A 13,660-nucleotide genomic window follows, 5' to 3' on the forward strand; every position below is an offset into this window, starting at 1 on the left:
TTTTCTCCTAGGCTCCATTTCATGCTCCATAAGCATGCTTATATAGTGTGCATGGTTAGGGTGAAACCCTAATAACCCATGTCTTTTCCTTTTCCAAGGATCCTTGGGTTAAAAGCTCCATGGATCATCCATGGACTTCCACATAAGCCTAGCCCATTAACAAATGAGTATTAGCCCACACTATATAAAACAAATAGCCCATAATTTAATTAGTATTCCTTTTAATCTCTAAATTAATTCATAATTAATTTAAGACTAAAACTAATTAAATAACGTAACTTCATATTAATATATTATAACTCATAATATATTAATAAACATATGTGTATAACTCTCATAAAATTATCCATAATAGTTTGGATGAGATGCAACCCAAATTGACCATGCCGGTCGGGTCAAGTATATACCAAATAAGTTATGGACTTAGACACCTTATCCAACATATGTTAGCCAAAAACTACCTAAAAACCGAGATCTATAATCAAATAAACATAACTTACACCATTTTACACTAATCAAGTCATGAAAAATAGTTCATTTGGTTAGGATGAACATATTTGGACATAAAACCCATTTATGGGCTTAATTGTCAAAAATACAAAACTGAGGGCCCAAAACGACAAATTATAATTTCTAGAGGTTGAAAAGGGTCCAAACAGTTTCTTATACAATTTTTCTGAATATCAACATTTTTGAGGGGCTTAAAATGTAAATTTTGAACCTAATGGGCTAAAATGGGCTTTTCGGCCCAATAAGCTCCAATTTGCGAAATTTTTAAATTTGAGGGGCTGGAAATGTAAGTTTCTATAAAACAGGGGATTTCAAGTGTATTAAAACCATTTCAAAGGTCAAAAATGTTTTTCAAATTCAAAAGGGATCCAAAATGCAAAACTTTTCCATTTTGGGCGAAAACTGTAAAAGTTGCGAAAATGGGGGTTCCAACCGAGAAAACTTCATTTTTGAAGGACTTAAGCTGTTTACAAAGTAAATTTGGGCTGAAAATGTCTTTTCAATAAGTTATGGTGCTAAAGTGTCAAGAGAAATAAATGGTTTGAGGACTAAAATGGAAATTCTTTTATATAAAGAATTAAAAGTGCAAATTTTATCAAAGAAGGGTCGTGAAAAGGTAAAATTTTACATTTAAACAAATAAACCCCTTAAGACAAAATACGAGATCCACGACTACCGGCGAAACGTAATAACAAATACACTTTCAACACCAATATCGTTACCAAACGAATTGATTCGGTCTCGAATCAATAACAAATCAAAAATCAATAAACAATAGTACTTCAATAAACATGCAAAATCTACGAGGAGTGAATATTTAATCTTTAGGCTCAAAAGTTTCAAATCGTGCTTGTTGGGCCTTGCTAGCCCAATAACATGATCTTTAGGCCCGAAGGGAACGCGCTTACATGTTATTGGGCCTTCTATGACCTAATTCCATGTAAAAGGACTTTCAATAGCTCTATTGTGCTGTTGGACCCCAAGGGTCCATTGGTACTGCTAATGAAGTCGAGAAGTCAAATGCGAGTTGGGCCAAGCGCCTTTCGCATTCCCGATAGCCTTGAATAACTTATGGAAATAAAGGGGGCTTCATACCCTCCTTTCTCCTTGGTTTTGGGGCTATGAGAAGTCGGGGTGGTTGGATTAAGTGAGTAGTACGGACGACGCCTAAAGGATCGTTTTTAATTGGTAATTATAAACTAGTCATTTTCATTAAGGCGTGATTATAACAACTCACAACCCATAATTAATCCAATATCACCTGGGTAATAAAAAACAATCGTCGTATCGGTATAACAATAAATAAGACACGTAATTTTATGTATTGGGAAAACATCGGGTTTTCCCGGGGAGTTCAACACTTTTACTTATGTGATGTATACAATGTTCAACAATTATACATGTTTACAAAAATTGACAAGCATACTTACGGATCTTCACACTTTTTTTATAAACAATACTCTTTTCGGAAAATATCGGATTTTCTGGGTTTTCCAAGATTCACAGAAATCATTTTTCACAACATTACTTATGAACTCACCAACATTTCATATGTTGACGTTTTTCCAAAATACTTGTATTCTCAGGCAACAGGTAAACCGAAGAATAAGTACCAAGTGATGTCATGGTGTTTTGCTTAAATTTATTATCAAACGGTTTATGTTATGGATTTGTAATGTTTAAAACAATGTACCGAATGTAAACAATATCAGTTGTAATATTTCAATGCATGGTGATGAATGATGTTATGATTCATGTATAATCATTGTGATGGTATTCAATTAAGTCACATTAGCCGTCGGACGTTTCCGCCGTTCGGTTTGGGGGTGTGACAGGTTGGTATCAGAGCTCTGTTTATAGTGAACTAGCATATCTAAGCACATATTGATATGCAACTATAAACCAAAAAGAGGGACTAATACAACTCTGAACAAAATAAGTAAAACACAACAATAAAAACATCCTTGCTTGCATTAGGAAAAAGAACGTAATATCGAACCAAACAAGATAATGCTAGTATCTCGGTTAAGCCAAAGCTGTTCTAGTCATATCAAGGAGTGGATGTAGCCTGATCAACTACATTCCCTCCAAGGTATAACTATCACACATTCTGAGGAGATCATGATAGCTAGGGAACCTAAAAACATACCCCTCTATCACCAAGAAGAGAACATCCATTTAGTCTATACAATAGTTGTAGAGTCATAGGATAATGATAGTTTATTCGTATACCTTCTCCCAGTCTTCATGGAAGGAGAGCAGCAAGGCATTCAGTTTCATCAAGTCCTAGTGGTGTAAAGCCTGAAATCTGCCAATGTATCAATCAAATCCGTTTGATGGTGCGGAATCCCGATCAAACGGATGATGTCAGATCAAATAGAAGAGAAGGAGAAGAAGAATAATATGAATCTTCGTATAAATTGATATCAATTAAAGTTCCAGATACAAAAGATTCACACACACATATGCTCCTTATTCTCTCTGGCCGTAAACTCCTTCTAGTTCATCACTCTATTCCTCACACCCTAATACCTATATTTATACTAGGGGAACATGGGCCGGAAACAAATGGGCCGTAAATGAATTTACGGCCATTAGGTGTTTACGATCGTAAACTCAATCGTAAACATGAACATAAACTTATAAATATTACAGAAAAATACAATTTCCTAGAAAAGTAAAGTGTAAACCATATTTTGACCCAACAATCTCCCCCTTGGTTTATAGCTTTCTTTTCTTAACGACCCAACAAGCTCCCCCTAAAAGGTAGATAGTTGTTCTTGTCAATCTTCAATGGGAGCTTGGCTTCAACTTTAACCTTTGGTTTCTTCACAGCATCAGGATGAACATATGAATCTTCAATGAATGACTTCATCTTGAGCACTTGAACTTTTCTTTAAGATTTTAACATTGAACGCCCATTGGGTGAGGAGGCTTGACGTACTGATTCTTGAAAGATAGTGCTTTCAGCTTGAGAATCTTCAGAGAGAACATCAGAGAGAACAAATCTTCTAGATCACTTCTGCAGGTATAACAATAGCAGCAGACTGATTGAGAAGGCTTCAATGCAATCCGTCACATAATCTTCAATTTCTGCTTCACCTTGCTTCTGGGGTTGAAGGATTGAATATTGAAAGAATAATCTTCATTTCTTGCTTCTTCGAAATTTGAATTCTTCGATGCTCACGGACGAGGCTTTGGCTCAGAAATCTTCAACACAAACTCCATGAGTCTTATCTATACCTGAAATCACTTTTCAAGACAAAACAAAACTAAAAGAAAACTTAGCACACAAATTAAAACAAACAAAAATATTTTTATATTTTTATTTTTATTTTTCTGAACAAGAAATAAAACAGAAATAACACTATTTTTGGATTTTTAATTTTTCTGATTTTTCTTTGGTTTTTGAATTTTTTTTGATTTTATTATTATTATTTTTTAATTTTTAATTCTTCCCTAATATTTAAATTAAAATAAACTATGAACAAATTTAACAAAAATAAAATGATATCTAACTTTAAAAATGATTTGGGATCAAAGTTTTTAGACAATCTTTATCCACTTGTCGGTACCTTTCATATTCACATCTTTGTCTGGTCGATCGTCGGTATTATGATCCACTTAAACACGAAAAATTATGACCATTTTAGGACATACTATCAATTGTAAGGCAAAGTGATCCTAAGTTCCTAGAAATTTTATCTGATCCTAATTCCTTAGATACTATATCTTAAGGACCATTCAGCTGACGATGACCAGGGATATTGTTGTCCACCTAAATTGAGCAGAGAGATCTACAGACAATCTGTATAAGTTCAGTTTTAAGTGTACTGGAACGTGTTTCCCGCTTCCTGATATGCCCTAGCCATCAAGAACTTCCAGAGTACTCCTTACACCGGGTGAGCAGACAACCATTCAGAGAGAGAAGAGATTCAGAATTCTATTACTTACTACTTTAGAGGGATTGAGAAGAAGAAGGTTGCATATACTGTGTACCAGGTCGGATTAGAAGTCACGCAAAGTAGACAGCATATGTCTAACAGATAAGATGTATTTCACATATATAACTTGCAGAGAAATAGAGTTGCATATGTTGTGTACCAGGTCGGATTGGAAGTCACGCAAAGGAGACAACATATGACTAACAGACGGAAAGAAAGAAAATGATATTCTACAGACCTAATTTATCGGAATTTACTAGTCGCCCCATCCAACTGGAATTAAGGACAGAATCCGCACATCGAGGAAAAGTTAAACCACGGTTCCAAGTACGGGTTCATTTTATGTGACGAGTAGATTCCCATATATATCTCCCTGCTCAACCTATCCGAGTGTCGTATTGTCAGGCTGAATGTATCTAACTAGGTCAAAATTTGTCAAGTCTATAAATTTCCTAAGTTCAACTCTGCCTAGTCAAGTCCATTTAGAATCTTTCGTGCCTACCGACGCATCAAACCAGAGTATAGACCCTTCAACTTCGGGTACGTTACGCAGACTCAGATTGCCACTTGTCACTTGATAATATCACTTCCCAAAACATCTCCCTCAAGCACATAACCAACATATTTTTTTATTTTCTGATTTTCTAATGTTTTTGGATTTTTCTTTATTTTTCTTTGTTTTTGGATTTTTTTTGTTTATTTCTCCCCCTTAATTTGTGCATAGGAGAGAAACGAAAGTAAATGCACAAATTTAAACTATCTTAAAACAAAAAATTTTCTTTGAAACGAATCAGATTAAGAAAAACTCAACAGTATAGAGAAGAAAACGCAAACCGTAATTCACCGATTGAATCTGCATTAAGAAGGTCTGAGAACAGCAAGCATAACCTCAGAACATATTCGAAAATTCTTCATATCATTAAGCACTAACCCCATGAGTGATCCTTCCTTTCTTCCCTTCCCGCAAAGGACACATACACTCAAACAAAAATTCTGAGTGTTGTATAGTTGAGAGATGCCTCCTATCATGTGCTTGGAACAACCACTACCAACAAACAAAAGTATGATGATATGCCTCCATGGCTGCTCCGACACATAGCGGGATCAGTTGGTCTTTGGAACCCAGTCCATTTTGAAACTGGGTCGACCTTTGTCATTAATGCAGGGTACTCTCTCCCATGACATGTCCTGGTTATCACAAACAGAAGATGTAAAAATATTAGAAGCGTTAGAAGACTTGGGAGATTGAGCCTTCGGAACCCATTTGTATTTGGGGTTAACCTATTTCTTTTTCGATCCGATGGGTGCCTCGGTGCTTGCTTTTGATCTTGATGTCGGCCGTTGAGATGATTTTGACCTAGCCGGTCTTGGTTTTGTTGAGGCATCTCTTGAATTGTACTTCTGGGCTAGCTTTCCTTTCTTGTTCTTGGGAGTTGGATGCTTAGCCTTGTGCGCATTCCAGTCATCATGGCCTGAACGTGACCTTGAGGGGTTTCTTTTGGAGTATCTCCCTCTTGGTGCGTTCTGCTAGCCTTGTGCATAGTAAGGAACGTATGCACGATTTGGACAGTTTTTGGAAATGTGTCCAGGTGTTCCACAGTGAAAACAAGTCCTTTTCTTCACTGGGAAATTGTTTCTTCCTGCCCCTGGTGGCATATCCTTGCCTTGTATCTTGTTGTTCCCACATGCACACTTGCCACAAGAACTCTATTGCGTTGGAATTGGTGGCCTGTATTTCTCAACAACGGGTTGATCAGAAACAGTTGAGTTCGAAGCAACAGATTCAAAGTTCAAGGAGATCTTGGTTTTTTCAATGGTTTTCTCCTTTTTCTCATCTTCTGCTACTTTACCTGCACATGAAGCAGAAACATTAGTATTTTCAACATTAATAACTCCCCCTGACACAAATCCAGCTCGTTTTCCATATTGAAGATGTGGCTCCCTGTCAGTTTCGTCCTGTGTCATAGGGATGGATGTGTAGTTATGATCATAAGGAGGAGGTACACTATCATACCCTAGAACCTTGTTTTTATTTTCTTTGAATTTTAATTGGGTTTCATATATGGACTCGACTTTCTTACTTGACGCAGTATAATTTTTGAAACTGACATCTGTTTTTCCACACTTAATTTTTAAAGCGTCAATTTCTTCAATTACAGCAACAAGTTGTCTCGTAATATAATCATAATTTTCACACTTGTTGCTATACTCTTCCTGAAGTTTCCTAAAGTCCTTGGTTTTTGCTTCTAATTCAGCCTTCAGGGGTTTTTGGCGTTTCCTAAGTTGATATCCTTCGTATTTTAGGTCCTCGACTTCCCTTTTTAGCAAATCAATTTGTTCCCGAAGAAAGTTAATCGTAGTTTCACAAACTGGAGAACATGTAACTTCAGTGACCGGAATGTTTTCAGAACTCATTGGTTTTCTACACTTCAGAGCATCAAGTTCTTCAATTACATCAGTAATACTAAGATGATTGAGATCTTTTGTCTTCTTGATGATAGCCACGTTCATACCCCACGATTTCGGAAGTGAATTTAGCAGCTTTTTGTTTATCTCGGACTTAGTCAAGAAGATCCCGACTATATTCATCTCAGTAGTGAGTGTGGTAAATCGCTGCAACTGAGCTTCGAGGGTTTCTCTAGGGATATAATCGAACAGGTTGAAGTTTTGTCTTAAAATCTCCTGACGACTCTCTTTCATATTTTCAATTCCCTCGTGAACTTCAAAAACTATTAAAAGCAAAACTAGAACTTAAAAGAAAATGCCCTTTGACTGTAAACCTCAAAAGTCAACCTTGTTGGGTTATTGATGTTGCGTCTTGGGCTCGCTTCCTGGTCCATTCTTTGTGCGGTATGGGCCTGTCCATCCGTATCTTATTTTCTAGGGTTTGTGTATTTATAGATGCTTGCATGCATCTTTTACGTAACCGATTGATTAGGGTTTTACGGTGTAATTATAGAAGTTATCTTTTTGTAACCTGAGAATCCTCTACAGTGGAAGTTCTTCATCGAGCTCTGCTGAGGATTTAAAGTTTAATCATTCGACAGATTCAAATCCATTCTTGAGTATTGCTTTACCTTCTTTATATACCTGTTTCAAAGATCTATTCGATCATAAAGGTTTTTAACTCATCAAATGGTATCAGAGCAGGAGACTGTTTAATTCATACACATCTCTTCTGTGAAAGAAGCTATTAGGGTTTGTTCCGCATTAACTAATAATTATTGAGCCGTCACCCCATAATTGACGTATCTCATTACTTGTTCGTTTTGCCCTAATATTATATATTACAAGTCTGATCTTTCAAACAGGTTATTCGATCAAGCATGGATGAGTCTCCATCTAATCCCATTAATATTTCGAACAACATTGGATCAACAACCAAGATTCCCATCCTTTACACCCAAGATTATGAAGTCTGGGCAAATCACTTTGAAGACTATATTATAGGATATGAGGATAATAGATACCTTATCTGGGAAGCAATCATTTCGGGACCCTTTGCTGATTCTGCAACTTCAAGGATTATTAAAACTCAAAAAGAGTATAATGATCTTTTGAAAGATGTTAAAGATGTTGCCCAAGACGAAAAAGATAAATTTCAGTGCAATATTAAAGCATTGAGATTAATCAGATTCGCTCTTCAATCTGACACTTTCAGGCTGGTGAGTTTGTGCACTACTGCCAAAGAAATATGGGATCGGCTTCGCTAATTGTATTCTACGGACGAAGATCTTGAACACTCCATTCAAACCTTACTCTTATCCAAGTTTGGTGAATTCAAGTAGAAAGTCGAAGAAACTGTGACTTAAACGTTCGATCGCTTCAATCATCTTCTTAGCAAGATGATTAAACATGATATTGAAAGGAAGTTGATTGAACAGAAAGTCACGTTTCTTAACGGCCTCAGATCTGAGTGGAGAGCTGTTGTGTCCACAATTAAAGCACATGAGCAATTCAAATCTTATTCTCTAGCTAAACTGGTGGGTATACTGAAGTCTCAAGAGAAGATCGTATTACAGGAGAAAAACGTGGTTTCAGGTCTTGGTTCATTGGCCCTCCTGTCGAAAAGAAAAGCGGTGATAGAGGACGAAGATCTCAACTTGGATGATTATGATCTCACGTCTGAAGACTACGCTATGATGGTGTCAAACCCTAAGAGATTCATCAAGAAGAGATTCCCCACCAACAGGAACCGAAACTGGCAAGCAAGCTATAGCGCTGAAAAAGTCAAAAATGAACCGAAAGCTGAAGAATCAAAGAAGGAACCGAAGGCGGAAGGAGATTCTGGAGTAAGCTGCTTTTATTGTGGAGGAAAGAACCACTATGCAAAAGACTGCGTCCTCAAAAAGATGGTAGAAAAGGACGAAGAAAATGATGAAGAAGCTATGTTGAAGAAAAAGCTCGATGAGTTAAGGAAGAAGAAATATGCTGCTAACCCATCTATGAATGCTTTAATTGTGTAGGGTTCGGTAGCTAATGATGAGTTCGGTGGCGTGGAGGTCTGGTCAACCGACTCCGAAGATGATGAAGTGAGGAAGCCTTCACATGGAAAGGCTTATGTAGCGAAAGAAGAGAGCAGTGGAGGAAGATGCTTGATGGTATCCGACGTTTCTCAGATGAGGGGATACAACACTGATGGTGGGAATGATGGCAAGGAACAACAGAATCTGTGCTTTACTGCTAAACCACTCAGCATGCAGTTCAGCGAACTTGATGAATTGATCAAGAAGGTACAATCAGTTTTTGTTTCATTTAAAGTCCCACAATGCTCATATGAAAAGGAATTAAAAAGTGTTAATTCAAGAATCTCTCATCTGGATAGTAGTTTAACTCAAACTCGGGTTACCAATTCTAACCTAACTGACCAATTAAGCAGGGCATCTTCGAAGAGTGAGGAACGGCGGATGTGGATCGAACTGAAGGAGTCAGAGTTAATCAAAATAAAAGATGAAAACATTTATTTGCAAAGAGACAATTTAAAGCTTTTGAAACAGCGAAATGTTTTTTGTCTAATTGCCAAACGTCTTTATACTAATATTACTCAACTTCATTTGAATTGTGAAATAGGGGAAAAGATTCATCGCATGATTTTACCCTTTCTTGAGTTTAAAGAAGATGAAATTGATGCTGATGCTTATAATTGTGAGAGTATTATTTCATTTGAGGATGTTAATCCAACGTATTTGTATGGTCTAGACAAAATTGAATCCTTCATTAAGTCCAAAGACCATAAGGACATGCTGAAAAACCTTTTGGATGAAAATGACAAACTGAATCTAAGGACCGAAACCATACAAAAATTTGACTCATTGAATGCCAAGTTGAGCTCAGAAAATAAGATTGATGTTGAAAATGCATCTGAGCTTAATGAGGACGATAATATGAGTGAAATTTCTGTAGAGGACACTGTTGATTGTTCAGAATTTGTCAAGAATGAACCCGAGAACCACAAAAATCTTATTTCAGAAAATTCTGTGGAGTTCGCTCGGTTGTCCCAACAAAAGTCCCCGAAACATAAAGAAAAAGTTGTTGTTTATCAAAAGGTAAGGACAACACCAAATCAGGTGTACAAAGTCACAGGTGTAACTGAACATCAGACAACCGAACTCACAGCCATTGTAAACGAAGACAATGATGATGGTTGTGATGAATTCTTCTGGTCGGCTCCTATTGACAATGCTGATGAAACTGTTGGTATGTCAGAGCAAACTTCCTGGAAAGCAAAAGGAAGATACATTCCTGAGCCACTCAACAAACCTGATAACTTTGATGTGCTGAGTTCCAGTGGTACAAAAGATGTTCCTAAAGATAAGGCAGATTCAAGAAAATCAACATCGGTTCAAAGTGGACCTGTTGACACCAGTCAAAATCAAAAGGCAAACATCCATCATCAGCCGAAACAGATGAGAAATCAAAAACGACAAAGGAATCAGAGATACAAGAAGAATCTTTCTGAAAGAAAACAGTTTTGGCAATCTCAAAATGCCTATTTCTCATTTCGTGACAAAAATTTAAATTCAGAGAAAAATAATGTTGGATCTCAAGAGAAAAATAACAACCGAAAGCAGAGGTTCGGTTCAGAGCACAGTAACAACCGAAAGCAGAAGTTCGGTTCAGAGCACAGTAACAACCGAAAGCGGAAGTTCAGTTCAGAGCATAGTAAAAACCGAAAGGAGGAGTTCGGTTCAGAGAGCAAAAGAGACCAAAATTCTAGGTTCGGTCCCACTGATAATCAAAACCGAAAGAGTCACCTAGAATATCAAGTCAAGAAATCATCTCAATCTAAATTCTCTCATTCTAACTCTTCTAATTCTTCCAATCATTCTTCTTCTCAACCCCATTCTAAATCCAATTCTATTCAAACTCAAAAACCTAAATCTCCAACTGACCTGAAAGGAAAATCTGAGGTTTCGTCAGTTAAATCAGAGACTAAACCAAAAGTTCTAGATCCCACAAAGATTAAGGTTTACACCATCAAAAAGAAAAATGAAACAACTTTGATAAAAAGAACATTTTTTGTTGACATCTCTTTTTCTGCTCCTGTTCCTGTGAAAGGCTCACGTGGACCCAAGAAAATTTGGGTTCCTAAATCTGTTTAATTTGTGCAGGTTATCAGTGACGAGCAGTTTAACGAAGAATGGTACATTGATAGTGGCTGCTCGCGTCACATGACAGGAAGGAAGGAAGAGCTAAGGGAATTCAGATCTCTTTCAAATGGTGGAAACGTCAAATTTGGGAACAACTCCTTCGGCACCATCAAAGGCTACGGGATGATTACAAACGGTGATTTCTCAATCAGGAAAGTTGCATATGTAGAGGGTCTACAACATAATCTCATCAGTGTATCTCAGCTTGTTGGAGGTACTGGTCTCAAGGTCTCGTTCGATGATGAGGGTTCGGAAATTATTGACAAGAAGACGAACAAAGTTATTCTCAAATCAGAGCGCAAAGGTGAAATGTTTCCCCTAAATCTCAAACCAATCAAAGGGAATCCAACAATCTGCTTATTATCAAAAGCACAATCTGATGAAAGCTGGTTGTGGCACCGAAGGCTTTCTCATCTCAACTTCAAGGACATCAACAAACTTGTCGCCGGAGGTCATGTTTGTGGTCTTCCATTGCTCAAGTTCGATAATGAACATTTGTGTGCAGCATGTGAAATGGGGAAGCAGAGTCGTCAAAGTCAACCATCAATTATAAACACAAAAGTTGTTGAACCACTAGAGTTACTTCACATTGACTTGTGTGGTCCCTCATCAATTGAAAGTATCGGTGGTAGCAAGTACATTCTTGTTATTGTTGATGACTTTTCACATTTTACATGGGTGTTCTTTCTAAAGCTTAAATCTGAAGCGACTCATAAACTAAAGATGTTCATCAAGCAGGTGGAAGTGCAACTGAAGAAAATAGTTCGAAATATCAGAAGCGACAATGGGTTGGAGTTCAAAAATAAAGAATTTGAAGAATTCCTGGAAGAAAAGGGAATAAGTCATAACTTCTCAGCTCCCTACACACCTCAACAGAACAGGATTGTCAAAAGACGAAACCGATCCTTATGTGAAGCTGCCCGAACAATGCTAAGTTTTGCTTCCTTACCTTTATACTTTTGGGCTGATGCTATTTCTGCTGCTTGTTTTACACAGAACAGGTCTTATCTTAACAAGCGCTTCACTCTCACTCCTTATGAGATCATCAACAACAGGAAGCCGAACGTGAAGTTTTTCCATGTGTTTGGTTCCAGGTATTTCATTTTCAATTCCAAAGAACACCGCAACAAGTTTGATGTTAAAGCCGACGAAGGGATATTTCTGGGTTATTCACTTACTTCCAAAGCGTACAGGGTGTTAAACAAGCGTTCAAGGAAAATAGAAGAAACCTACTACGTGACTTTTGATGATAGCTATGTTAAAAAGCTAAAGGATAACACAGACACAGCTGAAGAAATCTTTCCTCAAACTGGCCAAGTCACAGCCTCGATCGCTAATCTATTCGAGAAATTCATGGAGCTTTTTGATGAACTAGAGAAGGCCACTCTTTCTAAGCCCAGTGCAGCAGATAACATGGTAGAACACTTGAAGCAACTTATTGACGATGCCGCAAGAAGAATGAATGAAGAAGAATCAGGTTCACAAGACTCACCCCAACACAATGGATCAGTCGAGGGGGAGTGTCCACGATCAGTCGAGGGGGAGCACGCCGATACTGCAGCACCCGAAGGTATTGTAGCACCCGAAGGTACTGTAGCACCCGAACGCTCCTCAACACCCGAAGATACTGCAGCACCCGAAGGTACTGTAGCACCTGAAAGTACTGTAGCACCCGAAAGTACTGTAGCACCCGAAAGCTCCTCAACACCAAAATGCACAACAGCTCCTGAAGGTAATGCATCACCCGAAAGTACTGTAGCATCTGATCACACCACAGCATCTGAAGGCACAGGAGCACCCAAACTCTTCAATATACCCGAAAGTCCGACTGTTTCAGAAAGCTATTCACTCGAGGGGGAGAATGCTAATATGCTCTTTGACGATGAAAGTCAATCCGAACCAGAAGAGATGGTAAACGCTGAATTGGATCCTTCCTATGATCCAAATTATCCTCCTCTCATCAAATGGACCACAAATCATCCAGTCTCTCAAGTTGTAGGTGATGTTTCTGAAAAGGTTCTGACCAGATCGCAACTTAAAGAAAAACAAACTTCCCTATTTTCCAAAGTAGAATTCTCTATGTTTAATTCTTTCGTTTCAAAAGTTGAACCCAAGACAGTTAACACTGCTCTTGATCACTCCGATTGGGTTCAAGCTATGCAAGACGAACTGAATGAATTCGAAAGGAACAAAGTTTGGCGCCTCATTCCAACTCCTCAAAATGCATCAGTTGTAGGTCTCAAATGGGTTTTCAGGAACAAAATGGACAAGGAAGGGAATGTGATTAGAAACAAAGCACGTCTGGTTGTGAAAGGACACTGTCAGGAGGAAGGGATTGACTATGAAGAGACTTTCGCTCCAGTTGCAAGGCTGGAATCTGTTCGCATTTTTCTGGCTTATGCAGCACACAAAAACTTCGAGGTATACCAAATGGATGTCAAATGTGCCTTTCTGAATGGAGAACTCGAAGAAACAGTCTTCATGGAGCAACCTCCCGGCTTCGTCAATGAGAAGTTCCCAAATCACTGCTATATTCTGGACAAGGCGGTTTATGGT

This window comes from Lactuca saligna, chromosome 3 (assembly GCF_052625555.1).
Source record: "Lactuca saligna cultivar CGN05327 chromosome 3, ASM5262555v1, whole genome shotgun sequence".
Classification (NCBI taxonomy): domain Eukaryota; kingdom Viridiplantae; phylum Streptophyta; class Magnoliopsida; order Asterales; family Asteraceae; genus Lactuca; species Lactuca saligna.